Here is a 27,805-nt window from a genome sequence, read left to right as displayed (position 1 = left end):
TTCGCAGGAGATATCTGTGACCACTTTTGATCTGATTCCGGAAGCAAATTCACTTTAACAGTGAGGTGCCGTGATCTTTATGTCATTAGCGCATATGATATGGGTATCATTTGTTGTGAAAGACACTAACCCATGTTTTTGTTTACGTGTATCTGTAAATGTATTAATTCTGTAGTTGGTTAATTTTTAGTTTTGAAAAAATGAACCAAGATGTAGTCAAGATTTGGCTTAAATGTTGAACGCATAATCACCAAAGAAAATTAAATAATGAGCTTTGTGACGCCAACAGACTGATAAAACCAGTACAAAGGGGGAGGGCCGGGACCGAGGGGGCGGGACGGTGAGAAACGGGAATCGAGCAAGCGCAGAAACAAACAGATGTTAATGGAGGCGTGAAGGCTACTGCGCTCTCACTTTCCGAACTGTCGTAAAGAGCCCTAGTGTCGTGCTCTCCTCGGTAGCGGAGGAATTGGTTAGGCGGCGGCGGCGGCGAAGCGGCGGCGGCGCGGCTGTAGGGGAGCAGCGGCAGTGGCGGCGACGGCGAGGAGGTGTTCGGTCTGCGCAGCGTAGAAACGCCCGCAGCTTCAGAGAAGGAGTTCTTGTGGGACCAAATTAGACATTCTGAACCCACGCCGGCTTAGCTGGGCCGAGTCCAGGCGCTGCCGCACGTACAGTTTTGGTGGCGGTGACAGACACTGCTCTTGACTCTAGGGGCCTATTAGGCCGACGTCTGAGGCGCAGATCGCTGGCTCTCGACGCATTACTCTTTACGCCTTACATTTCTGTCTTCCTTCCTGGGTCAGTGATTCCCGGACCCTGGAAGGGAAGAGGGTGGCTAATGATTAAGGTAAGGGGAACAGGGGGGAGGGGATCCATTGGAGGCCGCGCGTGCGCGCAACGGGGGAGGGGCCGGCCTGGAGGGGAGAAAGAGGAAGGGCTGCGGCCGCGGAAGCCTGGGGTCGGCGACCGGCCGGTTATCTCTGTCTCGGTGGTGACTTAGGGTCTGGGTCTCCGCAGACGATTTGTGTTTGGGCAAGGCATTCGTCTACCGACACACCCACAGCCTACAGTGAGGGACTGTGGGTGAGGGGATTTCTCTCCCTCTTCCGACTCTCCCTAGAGTCTCAGGATGGGGGCTGAGGACCGAGGCGTGGGAGTGCGATTTGACAATGGAGTGATGAAGGTAACCCGGACCCGGGGAGTTGGAGGGCGCTAAGTCAGCCCTGACGGCTAGGGAGTCGCCTGCTGCTGCTGTGATCAAGGAAACGTAGTCCGTGGAGCAGCTGAAATACAGACGCGTCAGATTTTGTATGGAGTTGGCTTGTTGGTCATTTAAAAAGAAGCTGATGTTTTTACTGTTGTCCTTCGATAATTTATCAGAGTCAGTGTCAGTGCTATCGTGGGAATATCTGTTCAGTGCAGCAGAAATAGATTTGTTACAACAGTTCTTAAATAGGTTATAGTAGATAGATCTTTACAGATGGGTATTTCTCAACCCAAGTGTAAGTTTGATTATTCAAAAAATACCAGGAAGTATAGGGTATTCATTTAATTTGTTCGTGTGTGTAGTGTGGGATGACTCCATTGTATTGTTGTAAGCTTTCCTGTTTCTTGATTTATGTGCGGCATTAATTTAGAATTCTCTTGAATTACCGGTAAGATGCCAGCTGACGTAGACTACGTTTTGTAGGATTTCCTGTAGCTTTTGAATCTGACTTAATCTAAACTTTATTTCATTTGGTATTTTATAATTTTCTTGTTTTAGGGGCCTCTTCAACTAAAAACAACAAACTGGGAAAAACATAAGCTAAGGTTCCATTTCCTTTCTCATTTTTGGTGTGTGTGTGTGTGTGTGTGTGTGTGATGCTTGTAAATGCTTGAATGTGATTTTGAGATTACCATACACAAGTTCTGTAACGCTGGACTTAGCTTTATTACAGTAAAGATACACCTTTTGATAGTTTGTTACTATATGTATTTTTGTAAAAATCTTCATGTCAGTATAAGCCACATTGTTTCACCCTAGTATGGTTATATTTATGAGGTAAAACAGATGGATAAGAAGGAAGCCCTTTTACTTTTAAAATAATTTTAAATTTATTTTTTTTTAAAGCCTTGATTTATCTTATTTTGGACACTTCCTTGCCATTTAACCTTGGACAAATGACTTTGTCATCTCTCTCCTGCTCATTTGTTTGTGACCAAGGATTCACAATAGTATTCTAAGAATTGGTGAGGGTGTTTCTAAATCTAAATAATATTATAGGAAAAAGTAGGAAGAGTGAGTCTCCTTGTCTATCACGGGTGCTATATCATGTGCAGATCCTTCTGTCATTTTTTAACTTTTGTTTGGTGTCTGTTGGCCACTTGTTTGCTAGTTATTTCACCAGACATAGAACTGGTTTTTAAAGAAAGGTATAAACAAAGTGACTTCATTTTGGTAAAAAAATGCATTACAGCAGAGGTTACACCTTAACGAATTTCACTTTGGTACTGCATTTCTACAGATGATTGAGAGAGAGCTATTCTGATGTTTAAGAGAACAGCACCTTGCTTGTATAAAGCTAAGATATAGTCATTTAGCAGATACTCCTAAATAGTTATTTTACTTTAAAATAAAAAAAAAGGAAACTAATTGAATCAAACCATTTAGATTTTTAGATGTTTCCTTTTTTTTTGTTATAGTTTAAAGAGAGGTTTCTGTATCATGCTTTATTTGAGGCATACTTATGTGCCCTCATTTTGACTTTTTCTCCCCTTTTGGGCCAAGGCTTCAGTAGGAAATAAAAGAGACCATCTGAAAAATGATAGCAGTTAAAATATGTTATAACTTGACATTACCATTCTATGGGTAACATTATCTTATGAAATAATATAGGGCTAGAGACAGGAGATCTAGATTTTAGATCTGTCTTTGCTTGCTATACATTAAATCTCCGAGTTTATTGTTAACCCTTCTTGGGCTTCAGGTCTCTCTGTTTAAATGAGAATTGTAGAATAGATAACTTTGGTTTTCTTTAGGTCCCAAGTCTAGTGGTTTGTATATCTAGTTAGGTTTTTGGTATTCGTTGTTGTATTTGTCGTAATTGAATCCCCAGAAAGAAATGCTATACAAAAAGCATCAATTCCCTCATGAAATGTGTATGCGTAAAACCTATCATGAAACTGTGGGCCAGGTGTGGTGGCTCACCCCTGTAATCCCAGCACTTTGGGAGGCCAAGGCGGGCGAATCACTTGAGGTGACCAGTCTGGCCAAAATAGTGAAACCCCATCTCTACTGAAAATACAAAAAAATTAGCCGAGCTTAGTGGTGTGCGCCTGTAGTCCCAGCTGCCTGGGAAGCTGAGGCAGGAGAATGGCTTGAACCTGGGAGGCGGAGGTTGCAGTAAGCAGAGATCGTGCCACTCACTGCTCTCCAGCTTGGGCGACAGAGCGAGACTGTTTCTCAAAACAAACAAAAAAACTGATTGTTGTTCCACATATTATTGCTATTGTTGCCCCATTGTCGATATTAATTACTGAAGCTTTAATAGCTTTCAGATGGTACTAAAAATGAATTTTTTTTTTATTACTCCTGGTAACATTTTAAAAATCATCCTGAATAATTTGTTTTTCTTTCAGAAACCTGTAATTATTGTTCAGTAAAAGTCCACAATTACATTTGAATGTCTTATACCTCTGTTTGTTTCTTTCCTACATCCTACAGATTCTTGGTAACAGCTGGCCCAGGTTTCTACAGGTACTCAATTTATATCATTACATGAGGAGTGAATTACACATGTTTAAAGACAAATACTTAGCTGAGGCTGGGTGCGCTTGCTCACGCCTGTAATCCCAGCACTTTGGGAAGCCGAGGTGGGTGGATCATCAGGTCAGGGGTTCAAGACCAGCCAGACCAACATGGTGAAACCCCGTCTGTACTAAAAAAAAAAAAATAAAAAAATTAGCCCGGCATGATGGTGGCATGCACCTGTAATCCCAGCTGCTCAAGAGGCTAAGGCAGAATTGCTTGAACCCGGGAGGTGGAGGTTCTAGTTAGCTGAGATCTGCACTCCAGCCTGGGTGACAGAGCAAGACTCCGTCTCGAAAAAAAGAAAACAACAAAAAAGCCTCAAAATACTTAGCTGAGCTTACATTTTAAAGAGCGGTACTGCATTATTATGTAGATACATTTATTGAATGTCTCACGTTCTAGGCACAGTCACTGGTCTTCAGTGAAGGCACTCTGCCTTCATGGAGCTGACATTCTGTTGTGTGTGGGGGAGCATAATAAACAGAATGGTTTCAGGTAGTGGTAAGTGCCATGAGGAAGATAGGACCATGTGATAGGGCATGGATGGAAGTGGTTTTACTGTAGATTCAGTGGTTAGGGAGGGCGTTTTTAGAGGTGGTAATTTGACCTGTGACTTCAGTGACTAGAAAAAATCAGCCATAGTGACAATTTGGAGGAAGACTGCTACGGATAGCAGGAACAGCAAATGCATTAGATGAGGTTTGATTCTAGAGAATCTACAAATGTAAATTAATTATTTGGTTTGTGTGTTAAGCTTTTCATATTTGCTGTCAGATGATGTAGACAGATTAAAATTATTTTATGTGTAGTAACCAAATATAATATGTTGGTGTTGTTTAAACCCTGACTCAAACCAATTGTAGAAAATCATTTTTGAAACACTGGGGGAAATCTGAATATGGATGGGTATTAGATGATATCAAGGAGTTATTGTAACTTTGTTAGGGGTGATAATGGCATTATGTTTATGTAAGAAAATGCCCACTTTTTATTAGTGATAGAGACTGAGGAATGAGGGAGAAAACTTGCAAATGTCTGGTATTTTATTTTATTTTATTTTGAGATGGAGTTTCCCTCTTGTTGTCCAAGCTGGAGTGCAGTGGCGTGATCTCAGCTCACTGAAGCCTCCACCTCCCGGGTTCAAGCAATTCTTCTGCCTCAGCCTCCTGAGTAGCTGGGATTACAGGAGCGTGCCACCACGCCTGCTAACTTTTTGTATTTTTAGTAGAAACGGGGTTTCACCATGTTAGCCAGGCTGGTCTTGAACTCCTGATCTCAGGTGATCCGCCCGTCTCGGCGTCCCAAAGGAGGCCGTGAGCCACCATGCCCAGCAATGTCTGTTATTTTAAACAGATACCAGATAAAAACCAAAAAATGTGGTGGAGGGAGATGAGATAGATGAAGCAGGTCTGGCACAATCTGGATAATTGTTGGGTTGGGGTGATGGGTACATGGGTATTAATAATATTGTTCTCTGCTTTTGTGAGGTTTGAAAATGTTCATATTTTAAAATATATTTTTTTGGCTGGGCCCAGTGGCTCATGCCTGTAATCATAGCACTTTGGGAGGCTGAGGAGGGTGGATTGCTTGAGCCCAGGAGTTTGAGACCAGCCTGGGCAACGTGACGAAATTCTATCTGTAACAAAAAAATACAAAAATTAGACAGGCATAATGGCACATGTCTGTAGTCCCAGCTACTCGGGAGGCTGAGGTGAGAGGATGGTTTGAGCCCAGGAGGCAGAGATTGCAATGAGCCGAGATTGTGCCACTGCACTCCAGCCTGGGTGACAAAGCCAGACCCTATCTCAAAATAAATAAGTAGATGAAATAAAGTAAAATATTTTTTTGAAAACGTTCATTCTTGTTTAGGCTGGACATGGTGGTGCACACCTGTAGTAATTCTAGCACTTCGGGAGGCTGAGGCAGGTGGATCACCTGAGGTCAGGAGTTTAAGACCAGCCTGCTCAACATGGCAAAACCCTGTCTCTACTAAAAAATAGAAAAAGTAGCCGGGCATGGTGGCGGGTGCTTGTAATCCCAGCTACTTGGGAGGTTGAGGCAGGAGAATGACTTGAACCCAGGAGGCAGAGGTTGCAGTGAGCCAAGATTGCGCCACTGCACTCCAGTCTGGGTGACAGAGCAAGATTCCATCTCAAGAATAAAAAGCAAATGTTCAATCATAATTAAAAATGTTTTAAAATAATTTCTAAAAGTGGCCAGGTATAGTGGCTCACACCTGTAATCCCAGAACTTTGGGAGGCCGAGGCGAGTGGATCACCTGAGATCAGGAGTTCGAGACCAGCCTGGCCAACATGGTGAAACCTTGTCTCTACTAAAAACACAAAAATAAAAAAAATACAACTACAAATACAAAAATTAGCTGGGTGTGGTGGTGGGTGCCTGTAATCCCAGCTACTTGGGAGGCTGAGACAGGAGAATTGCTTGAACCCAGAAGGTGGAGGTTGCAGTGAGCCGAGATTGCACCACTGCACTCCAACCTGGGTGACAGAGTGAGACTCTGTCTCAAAAAAAATTTGTGAAAGTACCATATTTCAGTGTCTCTTCCTTTCCATGCTTCTTTTGATTTTGATAAAAATACAGTATTTTGTTTCTATTTGTAAATGTTCAGTATTTATTCAACAAACAGGAGTGTTGTATTTCAGGCACTGTGCCAGTGCTTGAGTTACAATAAAAGGCAGGCTCTTAACACCTGCCTGAAGGGGCTTATGGCTTGCTGGTAGAAAGGAGAGTTCGGCAGTGTGGATTGTATTAACATAGAAAAGATTTTTGTGTTTTCCTGAGGGCATACAGGATTAGCATCTTAGTTTAGTTTGTATGTGATTGGAGTCTTAAAAAATATTTTTCATTTTCTACAGAATTGAAAATTTAAGAAATTCTATATATGGCTAGGTGTCAAGTCTGAATCAGTGTTGTAGTCATTTCCCTTATTCATATGTACTATAGGGCACTCAAATAAATTACTTATTTTACTATCTTTTGACATCCCAATTTGTTGTTACTTAAATTTTTTTTTTTTTTTTTGAATGGAGTCTCACTCTGTGGCCCAGGCTGGAGTGCAGTGGCGCCATCTTGGCTCATTGTCACCTCCACCTTCCGGGTTCAAGTGATTTTCCTGACTCACCCTCCCAGGTAGCTGGGATTAGAGGTGCACGCCACCACACTCAGGTTATTTTTTATATTTTTGGTAGAGACAGGGTTTCGCTATGTTGGCCAGGCTGGTCTCGAACTCCTGACCTCAAGTAATCCGCCCACCTTGGCCTCCCAAAGTGCTGGGATTACAGGCGTGAGCCACCATGGCTGGCTACTTAAATTTTTTATTTTGACATAATTTCAAACTTACCGAAAGATTTAAAAAATAGTACTGAGAACTCTTGAATACTTATTATTCAGATTCACCAATTTTTAATGTTGTCACACTTGCTTTCTTATTTTCTCTCTCTTTTTTTTTTTCTGAGGTGGAGTCTCGCTGTGTTGTCCAGGCTGGAGTGCAGCAGTGTGATCTCGGCTCCCTGTAACCTCCATGTCCCAGGTTGAAGCGATTCTCCTACCTCAGCCTCCTGAGTAGCTGAGATTATAGGTGCCTGCCACCACGCCCAGCTAATTTTTGTATTTTAGTTAGAGATGAGGTTTCACCATCTTGGCCAGGCTGGTCTCAAACCCCTGACTTGAAGTCATCAGCCTACTTCGGCCTCCCAAAGTGCTGGGGTGAGCCATTGCGCTTGGCCCCTTATTCTCTCTTGAACCATTTAAAAGTAAATTGCTTACATTATGCCCATTACATTACATTATGCCCATCTGTTTCCAAATATTCACTGTGTATTTTATTCTTTTACATTATCACCGCACCAGTTACAAAATTCAGGAAATTTAACTTTGATAATATTAATCTACAGCTCATTTTCCAGTTTCGTCAAATTGTCCCGGTAATAGCATTTATCCCTTTACAGCATTTTCCTCATAGGACCCAGTTCAGGATCACAAAATGCATTTACTTGTCATATCTCTTTAGTCTCCCGTAATGCGGAACAATGCACCTAGTAAGTAATCTGTGGGGATAACTTTGAGATAGTGCAGATACTGTGCTCCTCATCAGATCATCCTGTTCTTCATCACTCCCCACATCCCCCAAGGCCCATGTAGCATCCATTGATGTTTCTTGCCTATGCTGATCTTTACTGATCTTTACTCTGATGGTTGGAAAGTGTTTATTTTGTAACTCATCCATTTTCTTCACTAATGGACATTCTTTTATAAGGAAGAGACATTCTTTTATCTGATTAATACAGAATCATGTGTTTCCTGTTTTATTCAGTGGGTTATAACCCATTATAACCTTTATTTTGATGTTCAAATTGTCCCAGATTTGTCCATTAGGAGCCTTTCCACATGGGCTCTTGTGTCTTTTTAACATACCCTCTTTTTTTTTTTTTTTTTTTGACGGAGTCTCACTGTGTCGCCCAGGCTGGAGTACAGTGGTGCGATCATGGCTCACTGCAACCTCTGCCTCCCGGGTTCAAGCAGTTCTCTGCCTCAGCCTCCCAAGTAGCTGGGATTATAGGCGCCCGCCACCATGCCCAGCTAATTTTTGTATTTTTAGTAGAGATGGAGTTTCACCATCTTGGCCAGGCTGGTCTTGAACTCCTGACCTCGTGACCTCGTGATCCACCTGCCTCAGCCTCCCAAAGTGCTGGGATTACAGGCATGAGCTGCCGTGCCCCAACCTTTTTTTTTTTTTTTTAAAGTATTTCCTGTCTTTCTGGCACAGCAAGATGTTGCAAGCGCATCTTATTTCTTTCCTTTGTCAGTCTTGGAATGAGCCATTTTCCATGGAACCCTGGTTCCTTTTAGTGAGCAATCCAATTTGCTGTTGTGTTATTTATATACAGGAATAATCTCTTTTTTCATGCATCAGGACATCGCTAGGAAACTAAATTGAAGTTAGATTTTTGATAGTAAGTTTATATTTCTTTGAAGATTTTATGAAATAATCACATAAGATTCAGCAACTTACTGTCATAAAGCAATTTTTTCTTCTTTTCTTTTTCAAATACGTAATGAGTTATGTTCTGATATGTTCTTAATTATGATCATATGAAATGAAAAGATTGTGTGTGTGTGTTTAGCCACTTAACTGTTTATTAAAAAACTGAAGTTTATACTTTTAACTATTTTTAACTAAGTCATCAGACATTCTAATCTGAAGAAAACTGTTGCTTTTTAAGGAACTTTAAAATGGATTTTAAAAATTGGGCTGGGTGCGGTAGCTCATACCTGTAATCCTAGCACTTTGGGAGGCCGAGGCAGATGGATCCCTTGAGGCCAGGAGTTCAAGATCAGCCTGGCCAACCTGGTGAAACCCTGTCTCAACTGAAAAATGCAAAAAAAAGTAGCCAAGCGAGGTGGTGCATGCCTGTAATCCCAGCTACTTGGGTGGCTGGGGCAGGAGAATCGCTTAAACCTGGGAGGTGGAGGTTGCAGTGAGCCGAGATCATGCCACTGTACTCCAGCCTGGGCAATAGAGCGAGACTCCATCTCAAGAAAAAAAAAATTAAAAAATTATGAAACAATTTTTGTATGTGATTGAAAACTCATCAGTACTTTTTTTTTTTTTTTTTTTTTACCCAGGCAGTTACTGTTACATCTTGGTGTATTGCATAGCCAGTTTCTCACCTGTGTATGGATATTTGCTTTATTTACTTATTCAACCTAACTTAATATGTGTTTTTTCAAAGTAATATTTTGAATATTTTAAATTTTCAACCAATTAATATCTGTACACGGTTTTTTTTTTTTTTTTTTTTTTCTTTGAGACGGAGTCTTGCTCTGTCACCCAGGCTGGAGTGCAGTGGCGCGATCTCGGCTCACTGCAAAGCTCCGCCTCCCGGGTTCACGCCATTCTCTTGCCTCAGCCTCTCCGAGTAGCTGGGACTACAGGTGCCCGCCACCACGCCCGGCTAATTTTTTGTATTTTTGGTAGAGACGGGGTTTCACCGTGGTCTCGATCTCCTGACCTCATGATCCGCCCGCCTCGGCCTCCCAAAGTGCTGGGATTACAAGCGTGAGCCACCGCGCCCGGCCCTGTACACGGTTTTAAAAGTCAGTTTCAAAAGACTTATAATGAAAAACAGTGGTTTCCTATGCAACTCTCCTAATCCCCTAGTTGTACTGCTTAAACAGAAACATTTTAGCTCTCAAAAATTACTTTTCTAGTCTATGCCTTTATATTTCTAAGTAGTACGCTTATATTTCTCTGTATTTACTTGTGTACTTATATTTCTACTAATATGCTTAATTTCTACTTAGTTTTCATGTCAGTTTAAATGTCTTTTTTAAATTTTTTCAGAGGAAAGTAATATATACAAAGTGTACCAAATTTATAAGGTATAAAGAATGTACAGGGAAAAAAAACAAGGCTCCTTGCCATTCTTGTCTTCCTATGACCCAAGTCTTTTCTCTGAAGATGTATCTCTTTCCTTCTATATTTTATATGTACATCCAGCGTAGTGGTTCTCAGAGTGTGGTCTGTTGACTCTTGAGGTAGCTCTTCCAAGTGTTCAGGAGGTCCACCAGGTTCAAACTATTTCAGAATAATACCAAGTTCTCATTTTCTATGTACCTGATGTGAACACCAGTTGACATTTGCACTGATGGTGCAAAAAACAGTGGTGCATTAAACTAGTGGCCTTGTAGCACAAATCAAGACAGTGGCCAAACTGCATTAATAATCACTATATTCTCCATGACTACACATTTGCGGTTAAAAAAAAAAAAATCAGGGCTGGGCATGGTGGCTCACGCCTGTAATCCCAGCACTTTGGGAGGCTGAGGCGGGCACATCACGAGGTCAAGAGATCGAGACTATCCTGGCCAACATGAAACTCCATCTCTACTGAAAATACAAAATTAGCAGGGCGTGGTGGCACATGCCTGTAATCCCAGCTACTCGGGAGGCTGAGGCAGGAGGATGGCTTGAACCCAGGAGGCAGAGGTTGCAGTGAGCCAAGATTGTGCCACTGCGCTCCAGGCTGGTGATAGTGTGAGACTCCATCTCAAAAAAAAAACAAAAAACAATAAATTTGTAAATGTATTTTGATTCTTGAGCATATGTGTATGTGTGTTTTTTTTTTTTTTTTTTTTTTTTTTTTTGAGGCTGAGTCTCACTCTGTTGCCCAGGCTGGAGTGCAGTGGGGCGATCCTGGCTCACTGTAATCTCTGCCTCCCTGGTTCAAGCAATTCTCCTGCCTCAGGCTCCCGAGTAGCTGGGATTACAGGCCCGTGCCACCACACCCGGCTAATTTTTGTATTTTTAGGAGAGACGGGGTTTCACCATGTTGCTCAGGGTGGTCTCGATCTCCTAACCTCGTGATCCGCCAGCCTCGGCCTCCCAAAGTGCTGGGATTACAGGTGTGAGCCACCGTGCCTGGCTGAGCACATGTGTTTTTAATATTCCATGTGACAAAATGGGAAGTTTTGTTTTTTTTTAACTTTAAGCTCAGGGGTATAAGTGCAGGTTTGTTACATAGGTACACTTGTGTCATAGGGTTTGTTGTACAGATTATTTCACCACCCAGGTATTAAGCTTAGTACCTGTTAGTTAATTTTCCTTATCCTCTCCCTCCTCCCACCCTCCACCCTCTGAAAGATTCCAGTGAGTGTTCTTCCCCTCAGTGTGTCCGTATGTTCTTGGGAAGGTTGTTACAGGGTCTTCCACTGCGTACCAAAGTATGATGGTTATTTTGAGAGAAGAACTTGTTTGATTTAGTTATAAACTGGATTAGCAAACTAGTCACTTTTTTCATGGGACACATTTTTACTTGAAAGAAGCAAACTGTAGTTATGTGAACTTGGATATTTGTACATATTTTCTCAAAAATAAATGAAGTGAGCCTTTCACTTCAAGAAAAACAAATGACAGAATTTATTGCCAAGATAAAATTCAGACTTTCAAGCAAAAATCAGAATTGTGGAAAACTCCTATCAGTCACTGTAATTTTGGCAGTTTCTCAGGACTTTGCAATGAGATTGGTTGTGTTATTAACAAAAAAAATTTTTTTTTTTACTATTACGTAATGAAATGTGTCATGTTTGAAAGAGGTGCATAACTTGGTGAAACAATATTTTTCAGGTGACTGTGATGTTACAAAGTCTTGTCTGGGTGAAAGATCTATGTAAAGTGCAGTATCGAGCAGTTGATTTTTCACTGAAATAGTATGAGGTTTCATTGATAAGGTTTCAGATTCCACATTGCAATTAAGTTCAAACTGCCTTTGTAAAGTTTTGGGGTAGTATTAAAGAGGAGTAACACCCACACTTACCTGAAAAGGTTATTAAAAATACTGCTCCCTTTTTCAACTACATGTTTGTGTGAAACTGGGTTTTCTTATAATTTAACCAGAACAGCATATCATGATAGATTGAATACAAATGCAATGTGACAATCCAGCTTTCTTCTGTTAAGCTAGTCATTAGAGAGATTTGCAAAAAATGTTTAGTATTACCGCTCTTATTAAAGTTTTGAAAATATTTTAATAAAAGTTACTTATATTAGATATAATGGGTTGGCAGTGGGGTTTTTTTGTTTGTTTCTGAGATGGAGTCACACTCTGTCACCCAGGCTGGAGTGCAGTGGTGCAATCTCAGTTCACTGCAATCTCCGCCTCCCAGGTTCAAGCGATTCTGCTGCCTCAGCCTCCCGAGTAGCTGGGATTACAGGCATGCACCATCACTCCCAGCTAATTTTTGTATTTTTGGTAGAGACAGGGTTTCACTATGTTTCTCAGGCTGGTCTCGAACTCCTGAACTCAGGTGATCCACCCACCTCAGCCTCCTCAAGTGCTGGGATTACAGGTGTCAGCCACCGTGCCCGGCCTATTACTGCAGTTTTAAAATAATACATTTTAAAGCATTTATGAGTTTTACTTTCTAATAGGGTAAGGGTATTAGTTTGTTCTCACACTGCTATAAATAACTGAGACTGGGTAATTTATAAAGAAAAGGGGTTTAATTGGCTCAAGGTTCCATAGGCTGTATAGGAAGCATGGCAGCATCTGCTTCTGGGGAGGCCTCTGAGCTTTTACTCATGGTAGAGGGCAAAGCAAGAGTAGGTGTCTTACATGGCAGGAGCAGAAGAGAAGGGGGAAGTGCAACACAATTTTAAACAACCTTATCTCATGAGAACTCCATAATGAGAACAGCACCAAAGGGATGGTGCTGAACCATTGGAAACTGCCCCGATAATCCAGTCACCTCCAAGCAGGCCCCACCTCCAACACTGGGAATTACACTTTGACCTGAGATTTGGGTGAGAACACAGATCCAGACCATATCAATAAGTATCAGTAGATATAACCCGCATAATAAAAGCTTTTTCAGATCTTCCAATGATTTTTTTTTTCCTTTTTTTAATGAGATAGGGTATTACCGCTCTTATTAAAGTTTTGAAAATATTTTAATAAAAGTTACTTATATTAGATATAATGGATTGGCAGTGGGGTTTTTTTGTTTGTTTCTGAGATGGAGTCACACTCTGTCACCCAGGCTGGAGTGCAGTGGTGCAATCTCATTATTTTTTTAATGAGATAGGGTCTCTCTCTGATACCCAGGCTAGAGTGCAGTGGTGAGATCTTAGTTCACCACGTTCTCTGCCTCCTGGGCTCAGGCAATCCTCCCACTTCAGTCTCCCAAGTAGCTGGGACTACAAGCACATACCAGCACACTTAGCTCATTTTTCTATTTTTAGTTGAGACGGGTTTCACCATGTTGTCCAGGCTGGTCTCAACCTCCTGGGCGCCCGGCCCATTTTTAAGATTATGAAGGACCTCAGGACCGGGCACAGTGGCTCACATCTGTAATCCCAGCACTTTGGGAGGCCGAGGCAGGCGATCACCTGAGGTCAGGAGTTTGAGACCACCCTGGCCAACATGGGGAAACTCTATCTCTACTAAAAATACAAAACAGCCGGGCATGGTGGCGGGCGCCTATCATCCTAGCTATTCGGGAGGCTGAGGCACGAGAATCGCTTGAACTGGGAGGCAGACGTTTCAGTGAGCCAAGATCACACCACTCCACTCCATCTTGGGTGACAGAGCTGAACTCCGTCTCAAAAAAAAAGATAACTGCTGCTCCAGAGAATTAACCAATTTTTGATGGTAGATGAACCCACTATTCTCCTTTCATCCCATCTTTCCGTTATGTCAGAATTTTTGATTATTTTAAACAACAATTCAGCAAATGCCTACTGAATGCCAAATATGTGTTCTAAGCTTTTGGGCACATAGTAGTGATCAAAACGAAATCTCTGCTCTGGTGGGGAAACAAATTTTGTAGATGGTAATTACGGAAATAAGTGAGCTGGAAAAGGAAGATAGAGGGTGGGGTTAATTTTATATTTTTATTTTTTTGCCTTTCCGCAAAAATTTTAATGTTGGTATTAACCACTAATGTAAGGTGGTCAGGGAAGGTATCATGGATAAGGAACCATTTGAACACAGATGTAAAGGAAGTGAATGAGTGAGCCTCGTGGTTATCTGGGGGAAGAGCATTCAAGGCAGCGTGACTAGCTGTAGCATGCTTGACCTGCTTGAGAAATAGCTTAGAAACTGTTGGGGCTTTAGTGGAGTAGGTGAGGAGGAGAATGGTAGTCTCTGAGAACAGAGGTATCAAGGGTTCATGTTGTTCAGTTATATGAAATACTTACATTGCCTTTGATAACTTCTTAGCCCTTTTTTACCTCCCTTGTGTTTTCTGGATTTCCTGTCAATCAGGTAACAGGATTCTGTTGCCATCTCTATTTTGCCTGCTATTAGTTCCTATTTTTGTTGTTGATTAAAAAAAAATTCCTTTTACTATCACTTTAGTGGGGATTGGAGGGAGATTTGAGATAAAGGTCTTGTGTAACTTACCATGTTTTTAAAAAATGGGAACTTTTGCTTTTGATAATCATGACAGTTTTACCAGGAAAAAGTTGTATTAGTGATATGAAAATGGGCTCTCCATATTTGGCGAATAGGTTCACTTTAGGAAGCCTAAGTCTATTTTGACAGCTAGGTTCTTTAATAGAAAATACTTGGCCGGGTGCAGTGGCTCACGCCTGTAATCCCAGCACTTTGGGGGGCCGAGGAGGGTGGATCACGAGGTCAGGAGATCGAGACCAAGGCGAAACCCCGTCTCTACTAAAAATACAAAAAATTAGCTGGGCGCAGTGGTGGGCGCCTGTAGTCCCAGCTAGTCGGGAGGCTGAGGCAGGAGAGTGGCGTGAACCGGGGAGGTGGAGCTTGCAGTGAGCCGAGATTGCGCCACTGCACTCCAGCCTGGGCGACAGAGCGAGACTCCGTCTCAAAAAAAAAAAAAAAAAAAAAGAAAATACTTAATACTTTTATTAAGTGAAGAAAATCATGTGATATAAGATTTGTTACAGAACACCTACAAAACATATCATGGGATTTTATTTTATTTTTTATGAAATCACGTTTAAAGAACCAAGTACAGTAGTCCTTCCTTATCCATGAGGGATAACTAAGTACAGTAGTCCTCCCTTATCCATGAGGGATGCAGTCCAAAACCCCTAGTAGATGCTTACAACCACAACTTGCATACCTGTTATAAAGCTTAATTTATAAATTGGGCAGAGTAAGACATTAATAGCAATAACTAATAAAAAATTTATAACAATATATTCAATAAAAATTGTGTGAATGTGGTCTGTCTCTCAAAATATTGTACTCACCCTTCTTTTGATGATGGAAAATGATGATAAAATGGCAAAATGAGGTTAATGACATGGGCACTGTGTTGGCATTCATAAGCGTTTAAAGCTTATGAGCTGTTTATTTCTGGAGTTTTTTCTTTAGTATTTTTGGACCATAGTTGACCATAGGTAACTGAAACCGTAGACAGTAAATTGTGGTTAAGGGGAGACTACTGTGTAGTGTTGGTTAAAACTCACCATTCTATTTTCTTGACTATCTTCCTGCTGTTTCTCTGATGTATCCTTATCCATATTCTCCACTTGAAATTTTACTTTTAAAGATCAACTCTTAAACTTCTTTCAGGTTTTTCCTTTAGAATTAATAGCTGTCCCTTCTGTGTTCCCATGGTATTTGGTACTTTCTTATTTGTAGCAGTTACCATGTTTTATTAGAACATTCTTCTGTGAGGGACAAGTTCCTGAAAATCTCCATGGTAAATAGGGGAAGTATGGCTGAGTAACATATCTAATAATCCTATGTAAAAGTAGTCATGGGAACTGAAGTTCTGAGTGAAAGCCCTCATAACTGTGCATTTAAATAAAAAAAAAAAAAAAAAAAGGGAGTGACCAAACTCAACAACTTAGATAGTTATTTAGATCCAGGCTTTGCTGTCAGGCCTTAGGCAAGTCACTTCTGTAATCTTCGGTTCCCTGTAGTTCTTAGTAAAGATAAAATGAAATAAAAATGTGGCACACAGTTCCCTACAGGCTCTACCTGATCTGGCCCTGACTACCTCTGATCTCATTGTGTGCCATTTCCCCTTCCTTCTACTTCCCTTCTTTCAGTTCTTTGCACCTGTTAGGCATATTCCTGTCACATAGTCTTTCCTGTTTTTTCTCTCCCAGGAATATTCTTCCTCCAGAATTGTGTGGCTTGACTGACTAGTGGCTAGTTTCTTGTCATGATTCATGTCTTTAGCTTCTTAGAGAGGATCCTGTTGATGGTCAACCTTTACCGTTTGTTTTGTTTTCTTTCTTCCTTTTTTGTGATAAGATCTCATTATGTTGCCAGTGCTGGATTGCAGTGGCTATTCACAGGTGCTATTAAAGCTTACTGCAGCCTTGAACCCCTGGCCTCAAGTGATCCTACTGCCTGTTTTATTTTCTTTTTTTCTTTTTTCGAGACAAGGTCTCACTCTGTTGCATAGGCTGGAGTGCAGTGGCTCAATGTCAGCTCACTGCAACCTCTGCCTCCTGGGCTCAAGCGATCCTCCCACCTCAGCCTCCTAAGTAGCTGGGACAGGCATGTACCACCACACCCAGCTAAGTTTTTGTAGAGACATGCTTTTGCCTTGTGGCCCAGGCTGGTCTGGAACTCCTGAGCTCAAGCCATCTGCCCACCTTGACCTACCAAAGTTCTGGGATTACAGGCATGAGCCACCACGCCCGGCCTTTTTCTTTTTCTTTTTTGAGACAGGGTCTGGCTCTGTTGCTCACACTGAGTGCAGTGGCATGATCCCTGCTTACTGCAACCTCCACCTCTAGGCTCAAACCATCCTTCCACCTCAGCCTCTCCAGTAGCTGGGACTACAGGTGCGTGCTACCACACCCAGCTAATTTTTTTTAAATTTTTTGTAGAGACAGGGTTTTGCTGTGTTGCCCAGGCTGGTCTTGAACTCCTGAGCTCAAGCGATCTGCCTGTCTCAGCCTCCCAAAGTGCTGGAATTACAGGTGTGAGCCACTGCGTGTGGCCTATTTTCTTAATAGCACATGTTTCGCTCTAAAATTATCTTGGTTTTTTGGTCTTATTTGCATGTAATTTCCATAAGAGCAAAGACTTTCTATGTCCTGTTCATGGCTGCTGCCAGTGCCTAAAACAAGTGCCTAGCTCATTATAGGCTTTCAATAAATATTTATTGAATGAGAACCATAAATCAATTAGTGATAGCTAATGTATTGTCAGTGATACTGTATCTTCTAAAATATTAATAAGCTACTGTAAAGTTAATTTCTTTTTCCTGAGTGACTTTTCTAGGTTTTGTTCTCATTCCAGATGCTTGGGATGGAAGAAGTTTGAGTGACCTATCCTGTGTTTATCCTCCTTGCCATAGCTGAGTTGATCTTTTTGAAACCCTCTTCCCAAACTGTTGGATTTATTTATTTTATTCCAGTGTGAATGTGTGTTTTTTCCCTCATAGATGGCAGTTCTGGATTAGCAGTTTTAAGGTCTTGACTTTGTTTTTAGTTATCTCCTTTTAATGTTTAACAAGCTTTAATTTAAAATATTCCTTCTTTTCTCTCCCAATTATCTTTACTGATCCTCAGTTGTCTCTTTTTATTATCTCCAACAGTAGGAACTTGCTGTTTAGGTTTACTGAAACTAAAATTCTGAAGATTGCAAAAAAGTATACAGGTAAATGTGTGTAGATGAGACTTAACGTGTGCAAGAATTCGCATTAGGATTAGGATTACTATTTTTATCTAGAATATGAAATTTGTTAGGAAAGGGTAGCACCTTACTGTCTTTTTATGACCTTGATCAGTGACTTACAGCAAAAATTCAAACCATAAAAGGTTTGTTAAATAAAGTAGCTGACGTCAGTATGCAGGATAATGAATTCTTGGTTTCCCCAAACCAGTATTCTAGAGTTGTTTAATGTCTTGGTATTTTTTCTTTCTTGTAACAAGTATTTTCACTTCACTGTCTGAATATACTGATCCAAGGAAGGCAAAAATGGTATTTAGTCAAAGATAACCTTGGAAATCCCTAAAGTTGCCCGTAAAATATACAGTATAAATATGCAGTCTCTGGAAGTCCAGCACTTCCCATTTTCCCTCCACTATTGGAACAAATCATGTTTTCATTGTTAAATATCAGAGAAAGAGTAAGTTTGTGTATATGGCCTATAATATGGGAAAAATAAATGGCTCTAAAGATTAGACTCTGACAGCATAGTAAGATGCTCACATTCTGAGAGACACTTGGGAAGTGAGACCCAATAGGGAGCAGCAAAATTTAATCTCCTATTTTGTGTTAATTCTAGGCATACAATCAGTGAGCAGAAGGGCAAGCATAGTCTACATGGTTTAAATTATTTTTTTCTTGTCAAGTTCACTTTATGGGCTCGATGTTTATCCAGAGGTGTTCTCCCACATTCCAACTTTCAGTATGCCTGTACTGTCAGGCATTAAAGTGTGGGTAATTCTTCCTGGTTTTCCTCTTACAACTCATGTTCTCTTTCTTTAGTATATACTGTTTGTTTATTTGTCGAGACAGTCTCACCTATGTTGCCTAGGCTGATCTCAAATTCCTGGGCACAAGCAATCCTCCCCGCGTGAAGTGCTGGGATTACAGGCACGAGCCACTGCACCCAGCCTCTAGAACATAATCTTTCATTACTATTCTCCAGGTTACATGTTTTGACTGACCTAAATCATATATGTAGAGTAAAAACAAATTTTATCTAAATAAACTTATTGGACTTCATTCAAGGAGAAATTGTTTCCTTGGGCAGTTTTGCTCCCAACAGTAGATCCTGTGTTCTCAGGACAGCTGTCATCTTTTTAATTTAGTTTTCTGATTTTATTTTTATTTATTTTGTTACTCCAACCTTTGCTTTGGCCTTTAACAACTCAATGTTTTGGTCTAATCTTCAAGAGGAATTTGAGGTTCACTCGAATAAGTTAGACTAGTTTGAAGTGGGTGTAGCTAGAGGATTGAAGGCCTGCCAAAAAAAAAAAATGTATATATATATGGTGATCGTGGGTAGGGGGAAGAATTCAGAGGGAAGAAGCTTGGGGACTTCTTTGCCTGGATGATTTCTAAAAACTAGCTGACTCGTCATCTTTAAAACAACAACAATAAAAGCTATCATATGCATATGTTACTTTGTTTGATATTTACAACAACCCTTTGAGGTAAATATATTCATTTTTCAGATGAGGAAATTCAGGCACAGAATGATTAATAACTTGCTAATGAGTCACAGCAGTGGTGGGGATGTGGGGATTTAAATCAATGCGTTTTGAGTTGCCTGAGTAAAGAATTCCAAAATTTAGGAAGTCACTATTTCTGTATTTCCTTCTAAGGAAAACAGTCTAAAGTATATTTTTATCTCCAGTAGGCGTGGTCATTGTCAAGAGAAGGAAAGGTTGGTGATTTTATTTGGGTGATGGGATTGGGACTTAATTTCTCTGTGCTTTTTCTGTGTATTCCAGATTTTATATAGTCAACTTATTTTAAAAACCGACCAAGTTGATGTTGGATGTATAATTTATACACAATATGAGGCACACGTTTTATGTATAGTTGGATAGTTGGATGAATTTTGGCAAATGTGTCTATCCATGCAGTCAGCACCCCAATCAGGACATAAAACATTCCATCACTCTAGAAAGTTCCTTTGTGCTCTTTTGCCATCAACCACCCACATCTCCTGCCTCAGGCAACTACTCATCTGAAATTTGACATCATAGATGAGTTTTCTTTGTTTTAGAATTCCATGTAAGTAATATTATTATTACTCTTGTGTTTGATACTCTGCTCATCAAATGTTTTCCCTTTAGCATTTTATTATGCAAAATTGCAAACAGAAAAGATAAAAGAATTGTACAGTGAACGCCCATCTCCCTGCCACCTAGATTCTATGATTAACAATTTGCTATTTTTTTGCTTTATGATATTTCTAGCCATCTATTTGTTTCTCCAACCGCCCATCAACCAAACCTGTTGCTTTTTATGCATTTTAAAGTTAAAAAATTAAAAAAAAAATAAAGTTACAGACGTCAGTGCATTTTACCTCTAAAAAACTACAGTTTCATGTCACTAACTAGAGTCAAATATTTGTTTACAGTTATTTATTTTTTTTCTTTGAGACAGAGTCTCGCTCTGTCGTCCAGGCTGGAGTGCAGTGGCATGATCTTGGCTCACTGCAACCTCTGCCTCCCGGGTTCAAGCAGTTCTCTGCCTCAGCCCCCCGAGTAGCTAGGATTGCAGGCACCCGCCACCATGCCCAGCTAATTTTTTTGTATTTTTAGTAGAGATGGGGTTTCACCATCTTGGCCAGGCTGGTCTTGAACTCCTGACCTCGTGATCTGCCTGCATCGGCCTCCCAAAGTGCTGGAATTACAGGCTGTTTACAGTTTTTAAAGTGAACTTTACATACAGTGAAATGCACAAATCTTAAGTGTACCATTTAAGTTTTGCCAAATGTATCTATTTGTTGCCCAAATCCTTATGAAGGTATTGAACACGAACAACCATGACCTCAAGAAGTTATTCCCTCATACTCCTTCCTTGTCAGTCCTTTCCCCATCCCTTGAAGACACAACCAATGTTCAATTTTTTTTTTTTTTTTACTTTAGGTTAGCTTTGCCTGTCTAGAATTTCAAATAAATAGAAGCATACAGATACTTTGTGTCTAGTTTTCCCTTAGAATGATATTTTTGAGATTAATCCGTATTGATACATGTATCAGTAGTTCCTTGTTTGTTGTTGCTGTTTGGTATCCCTTTGTAGCTGTATAACATAATTTATCCATTCACTTGGAGATTTATTTTTTCTCTAATTTTTGGCTATTATGAGTAAAGCGATGAACATTCATATACAAGTCTTTGTATCCATGTTTTCCAACTTAGGCATGGAATTACTGGATCATAGGTTAGATGTATGCATAACTAACATTATTAGAAGCTGCCAGAGAGTCATGTGTGGAGTTCCAGTTGTGGAATATCCTTGCCAATGTTTAGTGGTTTTGGTCTTTTTAGTTTTAGTCTTGTTGGGTGTGTAATGGTATCTTGCTATAGTTTTAATTTGCATTCCTCTGGTGACTAAAGATATTGAAGATTTTTACATTTACTTATTGGTATTTTTGTATGTTTCGTAAAATCTTTTGCCTATTTTTTGTGGGGTTGTGTTATTAGAATATAAGAGTTTTTTTATATATTCAGTATTCAAGTTATGTATATGTGTTTGTATACACACACAAACATATGTATATATAATTTTATCTGTCTTTAGCTTACCAGCTTGTCCTTTTGTTTTCTTAATGCCGTCTCTGAAGAGCGGAGGTTTTGATTTTGATAAAGTCAGGCTTAATAATTTTTTTAAGAAATGGTAGTACTTTCTGTATCCTGTGAAATCTTTGCCCATGATATAATCACATAACCTTTCTGCTGTGTTTTTTCTAGAAGCTTTATAGTTTTAGGTTTAGTTAGTTTTTGTATCTGGTGTGAGGTAGGTGTTGAGATTCCTTTTTTTCCTATCTGGCTCTCCAGTTGTTTCACTACCATTTTTGTTTGTTTGTTGGTTTTTTGGAGACAGAGTCTTTCTCTGTTGCTCAGGCTGCAGTGCAGTGGCACAATCGTGGATCACTGCAGCCTCAACCTCCTGGGCTCAAGCGATCCTCCTTCCTCAGCCTCCTGAGTAGCTGAGACTGCAAGGATACACCACCATGCCTGGCTAGTTTTAAAATTTTTTTGTAGAGACAGGGTCTCACTTTATTGCCCAGGCTGGTCTGGACTCCTGAGCTCAAGCAATCCTCCTTCGTCAGCCTCCCAAAGTGCTGGTATTTACAGGTGTGAGCCACCGCACTCAGCCTACCACCATCTGTTGAAAAGACAGTTCCTTCCTCATTATCTTGGCACTTTTGTTGGAAAATCATTTGATGATGTATCTGTTTCTGGACTCTCTAGTCTGTCCTTACACCAATAGCCCCAGTGTTGATACAGTTGGATTTAAATCTGTCAGTTTGCTGTTTGTTTTCTGTTTGTCCCACCTTTTCCTTTTCTCTTTTCCTGCCTCCTTTTGGATTGAGGGGTTTTAAAAATCATATTACATTATCACCACTTTTGGCTTATACTTTTAAAAAAAATATTTTGTGGTTCTTTTAGGGTTTACACCATGCATGTTTGTCACAGTCTTCAAGGAATAATAGACTGTTGTGTGTATAATATGCGAAACTTAAAACAGTATACTTTCATTTGTTCCCCTCCTGTCCTTTGTGTTAATATTGTCACGTATTTTATTTTATTTTTTTGAGACAGAGTCCCACTCTGTCACCCAGGCTGGAGTGCAGTGGCACAATCTTGGCTCACTGCAACCTCCACCTCCCGGGTTCAAGCGATTCTCTTGCCTCAGCCTCCTGAGCAGCTGGGATTATAGGCGCACCACCATGTCCAGCTAATTTTTTTGTATTTTTAGTAGAGATGGGGTTTCACCATGTTGGCCAGGCTGATCTCAAGTGCTGACCTCAGGTGATCCGCCCACCTTGGCCTTTCAAAGTACTGGGATTATAAGCGTGAGCCACTGCGCCCGGCCACGTATTTTACTTTTACATGTTATCAGCTTTGGGAGGATTTCTTTTTCATATTTTGGGATATTTCATATTAGCTAAAGCACAGTCTTTGTGAGGGTGACTATCTCTGTGAGGGAAGATGCTAGTAGAACCCACTTTATCCCATTGTGCTTTTTACAAGTGACCAAATGGTGTTGACTTAATATCAAAGTCAATATGACTTAATATCAAGTATCAACGTTTTCTGATCTGAAATTATCAAATTCTAAAGACTAAGTCTTTAGAATTTGATAATTTCAGATCAGAAAACGTTGATATTTGAGTCTGAAGAAAGGTGATTAGATAATATAGTCTTCTTATAGAATGATACCAAAATTAGAACTTGGAGCATTTGTGAGTGAGTGCCCAGAATATTACCCAGTAATTTGACTCAAGGAAATTATTCAGTGGTCGGGCACAGTGGCTCATGCCTATAATCCCAACACTTTGAGAAGTTGAGGCAGGTAGATCAGTTGAAGCCAGGAGTTTGAGACCAGACTGGGCAACATGGCAAAACCCTGTCTCTGCAAAAAATTCAAAAAATTAGCTGGGCATGGTGGCTCATGTCTGTAGTCCCAGTTACCTGGGAGGCTGAGGCAGGAGGATCACCTGAGCCCAGGAAGTCAAGGCTGCAGTGAGCTGTGATCCTGCCAGTGTGCTCCAGCCTGGGCAAAAGCAAGACCTTATCTCAAAACAAACAAATAAACAAAAATTAAAATGATTTTGCTAAACTGTAAGTTAATAATTATTTTCAGGTTCTGATTTTGTCATTCAGTTTATATGCAATTCTTTTTTAGCTTTGTGTCATTTGAGAATATGACATTTTGTTTATGCCCTCACATGAAATCATGGCTAAAAACAGATTTTGGAATACATGTTATAGGCAAATTTTTAATTCTGAACATTGTTTTATGTTGCTAATTATATATTTTTAGACAAGTTTTGGGATTGATTCTTTTTGTTTTAATTTAAGAAAAATATTTATTTTGAAATTAATAAACCCATTACATGTAAATATAAATAGTATTTTATGAAAACTTTTTCAAAACAAAAACACTGAGAAGAGCAAATTTCATATTGCAAATGTGTCTGTCTTGATAGATGACAGATGGATTCCACATCTGTTTTATTTATTTTTTAATTTTTTCTTTCTTTTTTTGGGACGGAGTCTCACTCTGTCGCCCAGGCTGGAGTGCAGTGGTGTGATCTCAGCTCACTGCAACCATTGCCTCCTAGGTTTAAGCGATTCTCCTGCCTCAGCCTCCCAAGTAGCTGGGATTACAGGTGCCCACCACCACACCCAGCTAATTTTTGTATTTTTGGTAGGGACAGGGTTTTACCATGTTGACCAGGCTGGTCTTGAACTCCTGACATCAGGTGATCTGCCCACTTTGGCCTCCCAAAGTGCTGGGATTACAGTCATAAGCCACCACACCTGGCCTCCACATCTGTTTTAATCTTTGAAGTGTATTATAAGTTATAGTTCCCCCTGCTTGAAGGTAATGAAAAAGTTGAGACTGGGTTGCCTGATGAGAGATGTAGGGAGCTTAGTATTAATGTTGAAGATTAAAGGAGAGCCTGGGGTTTTAGGTCTAATAAAGTAGATTCCTCCTCTTGTTATTTAATTGGAATGAATTCTGAGGGAAATTTTGTAATTCTGTGGACTTTTGTCTAGTTTTTCATATGCTCAAAAGTGTCTGAAGAAGTCATCTAATTTCCCATTTTCTTCCTAACAGTCATCGTTCTAGACAGATAGTTGTTTGAATTTGGCATCTTGAAGATTAAAAATTGTCTGTCAGAAGATTGTATTCTGTCTTTCATATAACTTATTTTATACATTTTTAGGTATACTTCATCGTTAATTATGTAGTTTATTCAGGGAAAATCTGCCATGAAAAATAGGGTAATTGGGTCTCTGTTCTTCGAATTTCACTGTCTTATCCTTCCTGGAAAACTTTTCCTGGTACACCCTACCCTTCAGAATCGGATTAGATTCTACTTCTATTAAGTTTCAATGCATACCTCTATCGTAACACTTATACTGCATTTTGATTACCTACTGATATTTCTCACTAACTGCTAGACTGTAACTTCTTCAGGACTGGTCTGTGTCTTTATTCATTCCTGTGTTTACAATACTTGGGGAATTCTAGCACGTTTAAGGTACCCTGAAAGTGTTTATTGCACAGTGTATTAGTTTGCTTGGGCTGCGGTGATGAAATGCCACAGATGGAGTGGCTTAAACCACAAAACTTTACTTACTCCTAGTTCTGTGGACTGTAAGTCCAGTATCAAGGTGTCGGCAGGTTCGGTTTTTCCTGAGGCCCCTCTTCTTGGTTTATAAATGACCCCTTGCTGTATTCTCACATAGTCTTTTTTTCTGTGTTCTCACATAGTCTTTTTTTCTGTGTGTTTGCATCCTGATGTTGCTTTGTGTGTTTAAATTTCTCCTTTTAAGGACTCCAGTCAGATTGGATTAGGACTGATGCATATGACTTCATCTAACATTAATTACCTCTTTAAACGTCTTATTTCTAAATACAGACACATTTTGAAGTACTGGGTGTTAGGACTTCAACATATGAATTTTGGGGAACACAAAGAAGTTCATAGCACATTGAAACTGTCACTTGGCATATGTTCCAACTGAAGATAATGTCTTATCGTTCACTACCAAACTAGGGTTGTCAAAGTTGGGACCAAAGATTCCTAGCTTATATAAGAATAAATGGCTGTAATGTTTCTTGTTTGTTTGCTTTTTTTTTTTTGAGATGGAGTCTCACTCTGTTACCCAGGTGGGAATGCAGTGGCGCGATCTTGCCTCACTGCAACCTCCGCCTCCTGGGTTCAGGTGATTCTCATGCCTCAGCCTTCTGAGTAGCTGGGATTACAGACATGCATCACCACACCCGGCTGATTTTTGTATTTTTAGTAGAGACGGAGTTTCACTGTGTTGGCCAGGCTGGTCTTGAACTTTTGACCTCAGGTGGTCCACTTGCCTTGGCCTCCCAAAGTGTTGGGATTACAGGCGTGAGCCACTGCACCTGGCCTAGTGTTCTGTCTTAATTTCCACTTAGGTAATTGTAGTATTTGATGATTAAGACCCTTAGCCTTTAGTGCTTTGAAGTACTACTTATCTGTTCTCATTTAATAGTAGGTTTTCTTTATGCTTTATGTTGCAAAAAAACAGATAAAACACAGGTATACACACTTGGGCATATGTATGCTTTGTGTACATATTGATTACTGAACATTTTAATTAATGCATGATTACTGAACATTTTAACACAAGAAATGTGTTTATTTGGAAAATTACCAGTGGTAATTTGAGAAGATGACGTGATTAGATAATTTTTTCATAGAAAAATTACCTATAATTTTTTGACTTACACATAATTTCTCAGTGTATACAGATGTATGCCTTGCTGTCCCAGTGGAGCAACTGGATGGTTTTAGGCCCTTTCTTTTCTCATGGTGGTTCCAGCTCTTTTTTTCTTTTTTCTTTTTTTTTGAGACAGAGTCTTGCTTTGTCGCCTGGGCTGGAGTGCAGTGGCGCAATCTCAGCTCACTGCAACCTGTGCCCCCCAGGTTCAAGCGATTCTCCCACCTCAGCCTCCCAAGTATCTGTGATTACAGGTGCCTGCCACCACACCTGGCTAATTTTTGTATTTTTAGTTGAGATGGGGTTTCACCATGTTAGCCAGGCTGGTCTTGAACTCCTGACCTCAGGTGATCCACCCGCCTTGGCCTCCCAAAGTGCTGAGATTATAGGCGTGAGCCACCGCGACCGGCCTGGTTCCAGCTTTAGAGTTTTGGAGATTGGCAGTAGTGAGAGAATGGATGGTGAAGTTAGAGAGCAGGGTAAACTCATTTCTCTCCTGCCTTTCCTAGGGATCAGGGGAAGTTTGTAAATAATACCCTTGTTTTTAAAAAAATGATTTTATTTTGCAGTAGTTTTACATTTACATTGCAAAAATAGTACACAGAGTTCCCATATATCGCTCAGTTTCCCTTATTGTTAACATCTTACCCATTGCACATTTGTCATGACTAAGAGACCAAAATTGATACATCAGTGTTAAATAAACTCCAGATAATATTTCATTGTAGACTCTGGTTTCACAGTTCCTCAGTCTTCCCTTACTTTTTCTGACTAACAGTTTTGTGGGTTACCTGTCAAATATTTTATAGACCATCTCTCAATCTCGGTTAGCGGAATGTTTTTCTCATAGTTTGGGGTTTTGGGAAAGAATACCACAGAAGTAAAGTGCCCTGCCTTTCTCATCACATTGTATCAGGAGTACATGGTGTCAACATGACTTAGCACTGATTTGATTAATTGTGATCACCTGGCTGAGTAGTGTTTGCCAGGTTTCTCCACTATAGAGTTACTCTTTTCTTGCGTACTTGAGATTGGTGGGGGAGGAGTTGTTAACCTTCAACTCCTGGACGAGGGAGTGTCCACATAAATGTTTGGAATTCTTCTATAAGGAAGATTTATTTATATCAGTATGGATTCATGGATTTTTTTTTTCTTTTTTTTTCTTTTGGAGACAGTCTCACTGTTGCCCAGGCTGGAGTATAGTGGTGCTTTCTTGGCTCACTGCAACCTCTGCCTCCCAGGTTCAAGTAATTCTTATGCCTCAGCGTCCTGAGTAGCTGGGATTACAGGCACACGCCAGCACACTCGGCTAATTTTTGTATTTTTTAGTGGAGACAAAGGTTTCACTATATTGCCCAGGCTGGTCTTGAACTTCTGAGCTTAGGCAATCCACCTTCCATGGCCTCTCAAAGTGCTAGGATTACAGGTGTGAGCCACTGCCCCCAGCCTCATTTAAAAATTTTGGACTAGAATTAATACTACATTATTTATTTTGTTGTCAAAGTTTTTCCAGCTTTGGCCTTTGGGAGCTCTTTCAGCTTGGTTCCAGTGTCCTGTTTGACATGCCCCTATTCTTTTGTGTGTTTCTT

At 40.3% G+C, this 27,805-nt stretch overlaps 1 protein-coding gene across 15 annotated transcripts in view; it reads left to right on the top strand.

Moving 5' to 3' along the window:
- The first annotated feature begins 330 nt into the window (after window positions 1-330).
- RNF111 (ring finger protein 111) overlaps window positions 331-27,805 on the top strand; it is a 115,454-nt gene continuing 87,979 nt past the window's right edge. For 8 of the 15 annotated variants that reach the window (XM_055278337.2, XM_055278335.2, XM_063639012.1 and 5 more), the window contains exon 1: window positions 331-847. The gene's annotated coding sequence lies outside the window, so the exon portion shown is untranslated. Of the gene's footprint in view, window positions 848-890; window positions 1,184-27,805 lie in introns of those variants that run through there. The other 7 variants (XM_063639016.1, XM_063639011.1, XM_063639014.1 and 4 more) reach the window with 7 other exon arrangements.

The sequence above is a fragment of the Symphalangus syndactylus genome, chromosome 5 (genome assembly GCF_028878055.3).
Source record: "Symphalangus syndactylus isolate Jambi chromosome 5, NHGRI_mSymSyn1-v2.1_pri, whole genome shotgun sequence".
Classification (NCBI taxonomy): domain Eukaryota; kingdom Metazoa; phylum Chordata; class Mammalia; order Primates; family Hylobatidae; genus Symphalangus; species Symphalangus syndactylus.
The sequence above is the reverse complement of the archived record's forward strand: the minus strand, read 5'-3'. Positions and strand labels throughout refer to the sequence as shown.